Source organism: Lactuca serriola, chromosome 5 (assembly GCF_051521515.1).
Source record: "Lactuca serriola cultivar US96UC23 chromosome 5, Lser_US96UC23_V15, whole genome shotgun sequence".
Classification (NCBI taxonomy): Eukaryota; Viridiplantae; Streptophyta; class Magnoliopsida; order Asterales; family Asteraceae; genus Lactuca; species Lactuca serriola.
In genome coordinates this window covers 321,481,185-321,496,557 of record NC_136412.1, presented here as the reverse complement: position 1 = coordinate 321,496,557, position 15,373 = coordinate 321,481,185, and the positions used below count along the sequence as shown (strand labels likewise).

The 15,373-nt window shown below is 29.8% G+C and overlaps 1 long non-coding RNA gene across 2 annotated transcripts; it reads right to left on the bottom strand.

Moving 5' to 3' along the window:
- Positions 1 to 10,867: 10,867 nt before the first annotated feature.
- LOC145051918 (uncharacterized) lies at positions 10,868 to 12,527 on the bottom strand. 2 transcript variants are annotated; one of them, XR_013683866.1, is made up of 5 exons: positions 12,155 to 12,527; positions 11,687 to 12,044; positions 11,496 to 11,600; positions 11,217 to 11,299; positions 10,868 to 11,064 (listed from the first exon to the last, which is right to left on the bottom strand). It is a non-coding gene; the product is annotated as an uncharacterized LOC145051918 (long non-coding RNA). The 2 variants fall into 2 exon arrangements; XR_013683867.1 differs by having other exon boundaries at positions 11,243 to 11,299.
- Between the last annotated feature and the right edge of the window lie 2,846 nt (positions 12,528 to 15,373).

Sequence of the window (15,373 nt, the reverse complement as noted above, 5' to 3'; positions counted from 1 at the left end):
TTATAAACGACACAAGTTGTGTCATAAACTTATAAACGACACAAGTTGTGTCATAAACCTATAAACAACACAAAAATTATATATATAAAGAAATCTATAACTCCATTTAGAAAGCGATTTTCAGACTAAAAAATGGGTAAGTCCAACATGATGTGCTCATCATCCCTCGCTTCGATTTGACTAGTCGCAGGACGAAAATGAAGCCCCAATGATAAAGTAATGACCATTTCTTTAAAACCCCTTTAGTCACACAATCATTTACACTAAGGCATGTATCATGTCTTAAAACATATAAATGAGACAAGTGGTACCTTAAACCTATTAAAGACATAAATGGTATCCTAAACCTGTAAAGGACATAAGTGGTGACTTAAACTTATATATGACACAAGTGGTGTCTTAAACCTATAACCGATACAAGTGGTCTAAACCTATAAATGACATAAGTTGTGTCTAAAACAAATAAAAGAGAAAAGTGGTGCCTAAAGCATATAAGAGACACAACACATGTGATGTATAAAAGACACAACACATGTGATGTATAAAAGACACAACACACGTGATGTCTTAAACCTATAAATGACACAAGTGATGTTTTCAATTTATTAATAACACAAGTTGTGTCTTAAACTTATAAACAACACAAGTTGTGTCATAAACCTATAAACAACACAAATGGTGTCTTAAACTTATAAATGATATTATGGTGTTGTAAACTTATAAACAACACAAATGATGTCTTAAGCTTATAAATGATATTATGGTGTCTTAAACCTATAATAGAAACAAGTGATGTCTTCAACCTATAAAAGACACAAGTGGTGTCTTAAATCTACAAATAACAAAAGTGATGTCCTAAAGTTATAGAAGACACAACCGATGTCCTAAAGTTATAAAAAGATACAAGTGGTGTCGTAAAGTAATAAACGACACAAAAGATGTCTTGAACTTGTAAATGACACAAGAAGTGTCCTAAAAAAAGACACAAGTGGTGTCTTAAACCTATAAACAACACAAACAGTGTCTCAAAACCTATAAAAGACACAAGTTGTGTCTTAATACTACTATAAATGACACATGGTATCCTAAAGCTCCAAAAAAAATGGTGACTTAAACTTACAAATGATAGATGTAGTGTCTTATACTTATAAACGATGCAAGTAGTGTCATAAATATGTAAAAGACACAAGTGGTGTCTTGAACCTATAAATCTTTAGCTTTGTATGTGTTTGTGTTGTATGTCGCATAAAGATACCATTTATACACCACACCACCCATTCTCGTCCTCTTTTCCCACCTCTCATTGTAAAGTACACCATCCCTCCAATACCAAAACCAGATCAATCAATCAATCAATAAAAATCCCTCATTTATTATTCATTTGAACTGAATAATAAAAGTATACCACCATAAGGTTATAAAGTCTTACAACGATCAATAAGAGGGACTATTAGGTACACCAGACATTTGCTGTGTGTGATGTCTGGTTGCAGTGTTTGCATATTATCAGCGACAAAAGGCTCATCTCCATTTTAGGTGATGAAGGTAATCAAGAATAATAAGTGAACATAAAAAGCTACAAATTTTGTTACCATGTAAATAGGTCTTGGTGTCAACCAACAAGTGTGAAATCCATTTCGATTTTCAAGAACCATAGGTCAACCATTCAACATAGATTTCATTCAACATACACTATCTTTGTTATGAATCCAACAATTAAACAAGGAAACTGCAAGACGAGTGATAAATTGGACCTTTGCTTTCAAAGTCGCAAGGTTTGAGTACTGATCAATCTTAGGCCCTACCTTCATCTCTACTCATATCATCACAACCATAAAAAACACATAAATTTGATGACCCGACATTTACATGAAAAAACTTGCCATAATAAACTAAACTGGAAAAAATACCTTTTTTTTTCTTTGTTGTGCTGTGTCTTTGCTTTCCTAGAGGAAAAGCATACACAGAACATCAGCTTCTCGTATGTGGTTCAATGCTCTCTGATTATTCTGCCTAAGGAATTGCAAGTTTTTCCCTCATTTCTATAGGACAAGTATGGATACTAAGCCCAATAATTATTTGTTGTGTACACTGCCTGCATAAGCAAGAAAAAAATATATCATAAAACTCGATCATGTAGGAGCTTCCCATTTCATCCATTCAACTCTATATAACAAATGGCTAACTACATCTAACTTTATAACAAAAACCACTATACCATGAAGCTAGTGTTTGACAAATGCTTTCTATTGATATTTTTCCTATAAAAGATATTCATTTTTATTTGCATGTTTAATAGAATATAGATTAATTAGTTAAAAATATTAAAGATTTAAATGACAACTAGATTAAGGGATAAATGAAAATGTTAATGAGAGGAGGGGATAAAATCTACAAAAAAAAAATCTTCTGCTCCAATCGTATAACCTTTTCAAAGACTGGTTGAAACAGTTATATTCTACTTGCTACTTCTTCTCTTTATCCTATGAAGAATCAACAAATCCTACAGACATCAATCCCAAGGTTAAGTAAAGAGAAGATGTTGGAAGCCCTATAATTAGACACTCTATTTATTATCTGCACAAGAAAATTTAATGATGATTAGAAAAATTAATTTAACACAATTATAATTCCTGTGTTGCACTGTTGTTTTATCAGCTGAAGGTATCCATTTTAGGTGATGAAGGTAATTATTCAAGAATAAAAGACTGAAGATAAAAAAAAAAGATGCAGACTTTGTTACCATTTAAAATGCAATTCTCAATTTACAATTGACCTGATTGTGAAGCTATGGTGATTTTGTTATAAGGTAAAAGAAGAGATTAATTGACAAACCAGTTTGGTCATTTTTTTAATTATCCTTTAACTAAATCACAAAAAAAGGTAACCAGTTAACTAGCTTATCAATTATTGGTTGCATAATTTATAAAAAAAAAGGGGTCTGTTTCATAAACAAGTAACTAACCCTAGAAAACTTGATGCTCTCGTGGCAGTGTGCCTCCACATTCATCATACCACCAAGACTGTTCTTTTGAAGTAACCATAAGTACAACGAAATAACATTTGATAAATGTTATGTTTTATAATGTCTAAAGATTAAAAAAAATCAAAGTATAAATGCTTAGATTTCAAAGTATATATGGTTCTTAATAGGATAACAGTGCAAGTATAATGATATAACCGGTAATCAAAGTCAAACAAGTTTGATATTTTAAAAGTAAAATGTCTGTATGATGATGATAATAACTGAAAAAAGGTAGAAATGCATAACAACAAGAATTACCTTCATACCACCACCCATGGGAGAATCAATTGGTTGATTAACTGTCATTGGAACCCCTGCAAATTTAAAATCAAAATATTAAAAGGGGAATGTCTCCTCTATATATGTTTATAATAAAAACAATCTCCAAATCATAATAATAGTTAACACCCTATCCACACAAATCAATCCCAAGGTTAAGTGAAGACAAGATGTTGGAAGCCCTATTTCAATCAAAAACTTCAACCCATAATTAGACACTCTGTTTATTATCTGCACAAGAAGATTAATTGATGATTAGAAAATTTAACTTAATGCAAGATTCCCATCACTAAAGACATCTTTAGATATCTGCAACCTCTATCACATGCTAATCTCACTCCATCAATATATCTCAATTCTCAATTCAAATTTCCATTCCAAGGTAGAAATCATAAAAAAAAAAAAACAAGAAAAAAAGAATTGAGTAGAAGAAATAGTACATCTTTTAAACTCATAGACCAAAGTGATTTTCTTTAGAAGTTTTAGAAAACACATGGTAGATTTGTAGTTTCATACAACATTATAAAGCTATATGATGCATATAAGAAATACATATATATACCATAAGCATCATTCTTCAGTTAGTAAGATTAAATTAACAAATAATTTACCTAACCTAAATTGTAATAAAAAATATCATATTTTGTATATGTGTAGCCAAGACCAACAATAAACAAAAGTTGGTTCCCATATGTCCTCCTGATTAATAAGGGAAAGGAAGACAGAATAAAATAAAGAGTAAATCTTATATGAAGTGTAATTTCAAAGCCAACATGATAAATCTTGAAAATCTTATATGAATTTGGTATTTTTTTAAAATTTTTATCAATGTAGAAGTAAATTCCGCTCAATGAACAATATTATGAGAAAAGCATAACTTAAAATGACGTAAATTTCTCCAAGATGAAGATGCTTGAGACTTCAAATGCTAATATAAAAAGATGGAATCTCGCCTCTCATTGTGATGTACACCGGCCCTTGAATACCATACCTACATAGCAAAATCAGATCAATCAATAAAAATCCATCATTTATTCATTTGAACTCAAAAGTAAAAGTATACCACCACCACCACCACCATCATCATCATCATCATCATCATCATATTATAAAATTAAGGTTATAAAGTCTTACATCAATAAGAAAATGAATTGTTGTAAGCTAACCTCCAGAAGCCAGTGGATAAGTACACCACAATGAGAGAGAGAGAGAGAGAGAGAGAGAGATGCAGATTTTGTTACAATGTAATTACAAGATCTTGGTGTGAAATCCATTTTGATTTTGAAGAACCGATTCATCTAAGTACAAACCCTCTACTTCATGGATCATCCACAAGATGAACATCTTGACTTTTTAAGCTAACTAAAATCATCATGAATTCTTTAATTTTTTTAAATAATTAAGAATCTTAACGATATAACAATCACTAGAAAAGATGGTGTTTCTGATTCAAGATTGCCAATGAAGCTGATAAACTTACAGATCCAAGTGGTAATGAATTTAACTGTGGAGGCAACCTAATATTTCATTTAGTTTTTTTTAAATAAAACCATCCAAGAACTTTTCTTTATTACTTTTTTTCCATTATCAAAATGATTATTTGTGGCTTATTAGGTCTAACAATAAGAGCACCTTATGGAGCTATGGGACATGACAATCTCCTAATCCAACAAGAACAAGGCCGAAATGACCATATTTGGTTTGATTTGTGAAAGTACAAAGTTTTAATACATAAAAAAAAAATTAAGTGTAAAGCTATACTTTCATTGTGTATATAGTTAAAAGGTATATAGATATAACTGAAGATTATTACTAGAGCTACATAGATTTTAGAAGTGTTAAGTTTAATGCCATATTTGGTTAGATTTCGAAGAGTATAAAGTTCTAATGCTAAAATTGGTTGGATTTTCAAAATATGATTTATTATTAAATGGAGAAAATATGACAATATAGTGACTTAAATATGTTACATTTTCAAAGGACAATTAAGAAAAAACACGTGAAAGTAAAATATTGGAGTTCAAAAATATAATGTGATAAAGTATAATGTTATAGATGGTTAGATCATCAACATACAATAACTTAAAAACTTGAACTATAAGACTATATAACCATAGTCTTATAGTTTAGATACCCAAAGTATAATGTCTTAATATGTTGCTTTTAAAAGTATAATGTCATAAATGGTTAGATATATAACCATAGTTAAACTAGTTTAGATTTTGAGAGTAGAATGTACTTAAAACTACAATCTCTTACAGTGTTAGATTTTGAAAATATAATGTTACAACTTAGAGTATAATGCTACAATTAGTAAGATTTTGAAAGTATAACGTCTTAATAAGAAAAGAAACTAATAAAATTTCTAAATAATAAAAAAATGAAGTTATAATGCTATAAATGGCAATAAAAACAAACATATTTAGTTACATTTTCAAAGGACAATTAAGAAAAAACACGTGAAAGTAAAATATTGGAGTTCAAAAATATAATGTGATAAAGTATAATGTTATAGATGGTTAGATCATCAACATACAATAACTTAAAAACTTGAACTATAAGACTATATAACCATAGTCTTATAGTTTAGATACCCAAAGTATAATGTCTTAATATGTTGCTTTTAAAAGTATAATGTCAAAATGGTTAGATATATAACCATAGTTAAACTAGTTTAGATTTTGAGAGTAGAATGTACTTAAAACTACAATCTCTTACAGTGTTAGATTTTGAAAATATAATGTTACAACTTAGAGTATAATGCTACAATTAGTAAGATTTTGAAAGTATAACGTCTTAATAAGAAAAGAAACTAGTAAAATTTCTAAATAATAAAAAAAATGAAGTTATAATGCTATAAATGGCAATAAAAACAAACATATTTAGTTTTTCAAAGTACAATGACTCAATACGAAAAAATAATACAAGTATAATGTCTTAATTTGATTATAAAAGTATAATGTTATAAGTGAAGGTTAAATGTTATAACCGGTTTGATATTCAAACTACAATGTCTTTATCAAAAAAGTTAAATTGAAGGTCTTAATAGCAAAAAATTAAGGGATATGGTATAATTAGTAAACAAAATCAAACAAGTCTGCTATGTCTTAATCGAAAAAATAATAAAAGTATAATGTTTTAATAGGTTAGATTTTGAAAATATGATGCTGTAATTGGTATAATGTTAAACTTTGTTGGATTTTTAAACAAGCTTCAAATTCCAAACTACGTCTTAAATTAAAATTTTCATGTGCTCTTTATCAAGAAAAAGAAAAAAAAAAGAGTAAATTACACGAATGGTCCCTATGGCTTAGGGTAATTTGCGTGTTTGGTCCCTATCTTTTTTTTAACTCGGAAGGTCCCCATTGTTTGTTTTTGTTACGCGCTTGGTCCCTGTCTTACCTAAAAAAACTAGTTTGCCCTTGATTTTTTAATTGATTTAAATAAACACCCTCAATCCAACCCCCCTCACCTTACCTTACCTACCCCACTATTTTTCCTTATTTAAATAATAGTGTTTTTAGGTAAGAAAGGGACTAAGCGCGTAACAAAAACAAACAGTAGAGACTTTCCATGTTTAAAAAATAAGTTAGGGACCAAATGCGCGAATTAACCCAAATCATAGGGACCATTCATGTAAGTAGAATTTTTTAATAGGTTAAATCTTGAAAATGTAATGCTATAACTGAAGCTGTACCGGTAAAAATAAAGTAGATTATTTTAATAGGAAGAAACTATTGAAAGTATAATGACATAGTTGATTTGTTACCTTGGCAATGACATTGGATATGGAAAGTCATTTTGCTTTTTTCCAGATTTGTAGGCGCTCTCAACTGCTCCAATTAGTTATTCCATCAAAAAAGGATTTGAAAGATGATGATAATAATTAAAAAGGTAGGAATACATAAATGTGGCTGATTATGAGTTGTTAAAATGAGTAAACAAACAGGGTAAACCTAGATTCCACCTTGCTAAATTTATAACCATAGTATTATCATAACACAATTGAATTGAAGAAAATACCAAGTTTTAAAATCCGGCCAAAATACTCTTCAGTTCATCCTAATCAGATGATGTCTCTCCTAAAAATGAAATCAAATTAATAGGAAAATACAGAGGAAAGTATAATGCTAAAACTAGTTAGATTTTTAAAGTATAATGTCTTAATAGGAAAAATATTAAAAGTAAAATGTCTGAATGTGAAAAAGATATAGATATAAGAGATTAGATTTTCAGAGGGTCTTCATAAAAGTACAATGGACAAAAAATAACACCTGCATATCTTCTATCCCTGTTAGAAAGTAAATGTTAAACAACTTTTAAAAAAAGAAAAGATTAAATAATATCAATTAAAAAAAGTGGTGTCTTGAACCTATGACACAAATAATTTAGCTTTGTATGTGTTTGTGTTATATGCCGCATAAAGATACCATTTATACACCACACCACGCATTCTCTTCCTCTTTTCCCACCTCTCATTGTAAAGTACACCATCCCTCCAATACCAAAACCAGATCGATCAATCAATCAATCAATAAAAATCTCTCATTTATTATTCATTTGAACTATAATAAAAGTATACCACCATAAGGTTATAAAGTCTTACAACGATCAATAAGAGGGACTATTAGGTAAATAGTTTAAGACATCAATAAATACGTATTTTTGTAACTATAACAATTGCAATATATGAAAGATAATTTTTAGCCGGTAAATAAGTACACCAGTAGACATTTCCTGTGTGATGTCTGGTTGCAGTGTTTGCATATTATCAGCGACAAGAGGCTCGTCTTCATTTTAGGCGATGAAGGTAATCAAGAATAATAAGTGAACATAAAAAGCTACAAATTTGGTTACCATGTAAATAAATAGGTCTTGGTGTCAACCAACAAGTGTGAAATCCATTTCGATTTTCAAGAACCATAGGTCAACCACAAGATGAACATCTTTTACCTATCAAGATGAATTGAAATGTTTTTTGGATCAACATAGATTTTATTCAACATACACTATCTTTGTTATGAATCCAACAATTAAACAAGGAAACTACAAGATGAGTGATAAATTGGACCTTTGCTTTCAAAGTTGCAAGGTTCGAGAACTGATCAATCTTAGGCCCTACCTTAATCTCTGCTCATATCATCACAACCATCAAAAACACATAAATTTGATGACCTGACATTTACATGAAAAAACTTGCCATAATAAACTGGTAAAATACCCCTTTTCTTTGTTGTGATGTGTCTTTGCTTTCCTAGAGAAAAAAAGCATACACAAAACATCAGCTTCTTGTATGTGGTTCAATGCTCTCTGATTACTCTGCCTCAGGAATTGCAAGTTTTTCCCTCATTTTTATAGGACAAGTATGGATAATAAGCAAAATAATTATATGTTGTGTACACTGCCTGCATAAGCAAGAAAAAAAATATCATAAAACTCATGTAGGAGCTTCCCATCTCATCCATTCAACTCTATATAACAAATGGCTAACTACATCTAACTTTATAACAAAAACCACTATACCATGAAGCTAGTGTTTGACAAACGCTTTCTATTGATATTTTTCCTATAAAAGATATTCATTTTTATTTGCATGTTTAATAGAATATAGATTAATTAGTTAAAAATATTAAAGATTTAAATGACAACTAGATTAAGGGATAAATGAAAATGTTAATGAGAGGAGGGGATAAAATCTAAAAAAATAAAAAAAAAATAAATAAATAAATAAATCTTCTGCTCCAATCGTATAACCTTTTCAAAGACTGGTTGAAACAGTTATATTCTACTTGCTGCTTCTTCTCTTTATCCTATGAAGAATCAACAAATCCTACAGACATCAATCCCAAGGTTAAGTAAAGAGAAGATGTTGGAAGCCCTATAATTAGACGCTCTATTTATTATCTGCAGAAGAAGATTTAATGATGATTAGAAAAATTAATTTAACACAAAATTCAAACCAGTAAACACATTTTTAGATAGATGCAAGCAATTTTTCATAACCTCTATCACATTGTAATCTCACTCCATAAGACAGTGAATAGGTAAGTAGACCACCATTATATTTCCTGTGTTGCACTATTGTTTATCAGCTGAAGGTATCCATTTTAGGTGATGAAGGTAATCATTCAAGAATAAAAGACTGAAGATAAAAAAAAGATGCAGACTTTGTTACCATTTAAAATGCAATTCTCAATTTACAATTGACCTGATTGTGAAGCTATGGTGATTTTGTTATAAGGTAAAAGAAGAGATAATTTGACAAACCAGTTTGGTCATTTTTTTAATTATCCTTTAACTAAATCACAAAAAAAAGGTAACCAGTTAACTAGCTTATCATTTATTGGTTGCATAATTTATAAAAAAAGGGGTTTGTTTCGTAAACAAGCAACTAACCCTAGAAAACTTGATGCTCTCGTGGCAGTGTGCCTCCACATTCATCATACCACCAAGACTGTTCTTTTGAAGTAACCATAAGTACAACGAAATAACATTTGATAAGTGTTATGTTTTATAATGTCTAAAGATTAAAAAATATCAAAGTATAAATGCTTAGATTTCAAAGTATATATGGTTCTTAATAGGATAACAGTGCAAGTATAATGATATAACCGGTAATCAAAGTCAAACAAGTTTGATAATTTAAAAGTAAAATGTCTGGATGATGATGATAATAACTGAAAAAAGGTAGAAATACATAACAACAAGAATTACCTTCATACCACCACCCATGGGAGAATCAATCAGTTGATTAACTGTCACTGGAACCCCTGAAAATTTAAAATCAAAATATTAAAAGTGGAATGTCTCTATGTTTATAATAAAAACAAACTCCAAATCTTAATAATAGTTAACACCCTACCCACAGAAATCAATTCTAAGGTTAAGTGAAGCATAATTAGAAAATTTAACTTAATGCAAGATTCTGATCACTAAAGACATTTTTAGATATCTGCAAGCTTTTCCATAACCTCTATAACATGCTAATATCACCCCATCAATATTTCTCAGTTCTCAATTGAATTTTACATTCCAAAGTAGAAATCATAAAATAATAATAATAATAATAAGAATCGAGTAGAAGAAATAGTACATCTTCTAAAGTCATAGACCAAAGTGATTTTTTCTTTAGAAGTTTTAGAAAACACATGGTAGATTTGTAGTTTCATACAAATCTGGACCATCGGATGGAATATAATCAAATGTCATGATTTGAGGGTCTATGGTAGTAGAATAGGATAGCATGTACCATATAATCACACAAATTTCAGCATAAGGGCATTTTAGTCAATTAACCTATATTAAAAAATGAAATTTTCGGATTTTTAGGGATGATTAACTCCTTTATTTTTTAAAAATCTGAATATTTTAAATTAATTCAAATTTAAAAATCCGATTTATTCTGTCAGAATGATAGAATGTCAACCATAAACTAGTAAATGTATTTTTCGATTTTATTCTGGCAGAATGCCAAACATAAACTAGTAAATATATTCTGAAAGAATACACAAAATCGATTCTTGAACTAATAATATATCAAAAAATTACATTGTATGATTGTGATTCATTGAATAATAACAAACATTCTGAAAGAATAAACAAGTATAATTCTTAAAAAATAACAACATTCTTAAAAAATGAGTGTGATCATTCTTTAATTCATTCTTCAACCCTTTCCCATCAGGTCTTCAAGCTATTCTTGAAGTCTTTTCTACCAGAAATTCATTGCCAAGTAATTTGTAGTGATACACTTGTAAAACCTGCACATTAAATATACAAATAATTAACTACAATTCTATCAGAATACAACAAATAATATTCTTACAAAATAAACTATTCTGCAAGAATATTCTTTAAGAATTTGTATTATCAAGAATATACCCAACAAACAAAATAAGGAACTAGCATCAACCTATTCTGACAGAATAAGGAACTAACATTCTTCGGGTTTCATGTGTTTCTTCTCGATATGCTCAATGTATTTAACTGTAAATTCTGACAAAATAAGGAACTAGCATCAACCTATTGTTATGAAAATGGCGTCCAACCCAATCTAAATTGAGTTATATAGTTCTGAAAAGAATAAGGAACAAAGTGAAGTAAAAACATTAATGATTTTTAACTATTTTTTCATTGAGGCATTTTATCGAACACATGGAGGCCATGACAGAATGTTGTTTCAAGAAATAACCTGCGATCAGATTAAGCATATCATGCAGGCTAGCACCAAGTTCCTTTGGCATGGCTTCTAACAAGGGTATCAATGGACGAAACTGTGACCCATTGAAACATGTATCTGCAAAGGAGACAGACACTGTTAACCGCATATGTTAATGGTGGAAAAAAGAAAATTTTGATCAGTTGAAACACACACACACACACCTGAGATAAAGTTCTCATTTCATATTTCACTCTCAAAATCTGTCTTGACCAATTCTTCAATGCCTTCAATGAAACTCGTCTGCGTTTCTTCCTGTAATCCCTTAAATTACCTGAAGCACATGCCTCTGTGATGAAGTTCAAGGTGTTGTTTTTAGTATCCCTCCAGAAACTGTAAAGAACAATGATGTTTTCATTCTCTAATGTCTGTAACAGTTTGATTTCTGAAAAGAGCCTCTTGAGAACAGATGGATCTCCACCGAAGCTTCTTAGTTTTACTTGGTTCCATGCCACATCCCTTCCTTCTTCTTGATCAAATCCCCTGTACACCTTCTTCACTGCAACAGCGCCTAACAGATCACTGTATCTCCCAAATTCAATCGAAAGTTAATGAGTACAAAATTCAATCGAAACATCGAAATTGTAAGACCTAATTGAGATAACGAAGAGTGTAAATTAGGAAAAGTGAACCTGAAACGTGAACCTGACCTCCAACCTCCTCCGCCTGCAACTGTCGGCGCTTCTCGGGTTCTGCGAGTGAAATCATGACGGCGATTGCTGCGACCGAGCCTCCTCCGATGACTGCCAGTGTTGTTCCATCAAATGTGTCGGCTCCTAGTGCGGATACAGTTAGGGTTCTTTGATTGTTTAGTTTGTAGGATTTAAGATTAGGATTGGAGAATTGTGTGGTGGTGAAAGAGACATTGTGGGAGTCCGATGAGAGCATAGGATCCTAGCTTCTTATGGTGTAGGGTTTTAATAGGTAAATAAAAATTGAGCCCTTAAATAAAGGGATATCAGTTGTTAATTTTGGATATTCATTAATACATATATGTAATATTACTAATTTACCCTTATTTAATTAATTAATTAATTAATTAATTATTTGCTAATTTCTGATTGGTGTATTTAGGCATACATTATTTGCTAAAAACATTTGAACCTCTCTCTCTCTCTCTCTCTCTCTATATATATATATATATATATATATATATATATATATATATATACCATAAGCATCATTCTTTAGTTAGTAAGATTAAATTAACAAATAATTTACCTAACCTAAATTGTAATAAAAAATATCATATTTTGTATATGTGTAGCCAAGACCAACAATAAACAAAAGTTGGTTCCCATATGTCCTCCTGATTAATAAGGGAAAGGAAGACAGAATAAAATAAAGAGTAAATCTTATATGAAGTGTAATTTCAAAGCCAACATGATAAATCTTGAAAATCTTATATGAATTTGGTATTTTTTTAAAATTTTTATCAATGTAGAAGTAAATTCCGCTCAATGAACAATATTATGAGAAAAGCATAACTTAAAATGACGTAAATTTCTCCAAGATGAAGATGCTTGAAACTTCAAATGCTAATATAAAAAGATGGAATCTCGCCTCTCATTGTGATGTACACCGGCCCTTGAATACCATACCTACATAGCAAAATCAGATCAATCAATAAAAATCCATCATTTATTCATTTGAACTCAAAAGTAAAAGTATACCACCACCACCACCATCATCATCATCATCATCATCATATTATAAAATTAAGGTTATAAAGTCTTACATCAATAAGAAAATGAATTGTTGTAAGCTAACCTCCAGAAGCCAGTGGATAAGTACACCACAATGAGAGAGAGAGAGAGAGAGAGAGAGAGAGATGCAGATTTTGTTACAATGTAATTACAAGATCTTGGTGTGAAATCCATTTTGATTTTGAAGAACCGATTCATCTAAGTACAAACCCTCTACTTCATGGATCATCCACAAGATGAACATCTTGACTTTTTAAGCTAACTAAAATCATCATGAATTCTTTAATTTTTTTTAAATAATTAAGAATCTTAACGATATAACAATCACTAGAAAAGATGGTGTTTCTGATTCAAGATTGCCAATGAAGCTGATAAACTTACAGATCCAAGTGGTAATGAATTTAACTGTGGAGGCAACCTAATATTTCATTTAGTTTTTTTTAAATAAAACCATCCAAGAACTTTTCTTTATTACTTTTTTTCCATTATCAAAATGATTATTTGTGGCTTATTAGGTCTAACAATAAGAGCACCTTATGGAGCTATGGGACATGACAATCTCCTAATCCAACAAGAACAAGGCCGAAATGACCATATTTGGTTTGATTTGTGAAAGTACAAAGTTTTAATACATAAAAAAAAAATTAAGTGTAAAGCTATACTTTCATTGTGTATATAGTTAAAAGGTATATAGATATAACTGAAGATTATTACTAGAGCTACATAGATTTTAGAAGTGTTAAGTTTAATGCCATATTTGGTTAGATTTCGAAGAGTATAAAGTTCTAATGCTAAAATTGGTTGGATTTTCAAAATATGATTTATTATTAAATGGAGAAAATATGACAATATAGTGACTTAAATATGTTACATTTTCAAAGGACAATTAAGAAAAAACACGTGAAAGTAAAATATTGGAGTTCAAAAATATAATGTGATAAAGTATAATGTTATAGATGGTTAGATCATCAACATACAATAACTTAAAAACTTGAACTATAAGACTATATAACCATAGTCTTATAGTTTAGATACCCAAAGTATAATGTCTTAATATGTTGCTTTTAAAAGTATAATGTCATAAATGGTTAGATATATAACCATAGTTAAACTAGTTTAGATTTTGAGAGTAGAATGTACTTAAAACTACAATCTCTTACAGTGTTAGATTTTGAAAATATAATGTTACAACTTAGAGTATAATGCTACAATTAGTAAGATTTTGAAAGTATAACGTCTTAATAAGAAAAGAAACTAGTAAAATTTCTAAATAATAAAAAAAATGAAGTTATAATGCTATAAATGGCAATAAAAACAAACATATTTAGTTTTTCAAAGTATAATGACTCAATACGAAAAAATAATACAAGTACAATGTCTTAATTTGATTATAAAAGTATAATGTTATAAGTGAAGGTTAAATGTTATAACCGGTTTGATATTCAAACTACAATGTCTTTATCAAAAAAGTTAAATTGAAGGTCTTAATAGCAAAAAATTAAGGAATATGGTATAATTAGTAAACAAAATCAAACAAGTCTGCTATGTCTTAATCGAAAAAATAATAAAAGTATAATGTTTTAATAGGTTAGATTTTGAAAATATGATGCTGTAATTGGTATAATGTTAAACTTTGTTGGATTTTTAAACAAGCTTCAAATTCCAAACTACGTCTTAAATTAAAATTTTCATGTGCTCTTTATCAAGAAAAAGAAAAAAAAAAGAGTAAATTACACGAATGGTCCCTATGGCTTAGGGTAATTTGCGTGTTTGGTCCCTATCTTTTTTTTAACTCGGAAGGTCCCCATTGTTTGTTTTTGTTACGCGCTTGGTCCCTGTCTTACCTAAAAAAACTAGTTTGCCCTTGATTTTTTAATTGATTTAAATAAACACCCTCAATCCAACCCCCCTCACCTTACCTTACCTACCCCACTATTTTTCCTTATTTAAATAATAGTGTTTTTAGGTAAGAAAGGGACTAAGCGCGTAACAAAAACAAACAGTAGAGACTTTCCATGTTTAAAAAATAAGTTAGGGACCAAATGCGCGAATTAACCCAAATCATAGGGACCATTCATGTAAGTAGAATTTTTTAATAGGTTAAATCTTGAAAATGTAATGCTATAACTGAAGCTGTACCGGTAA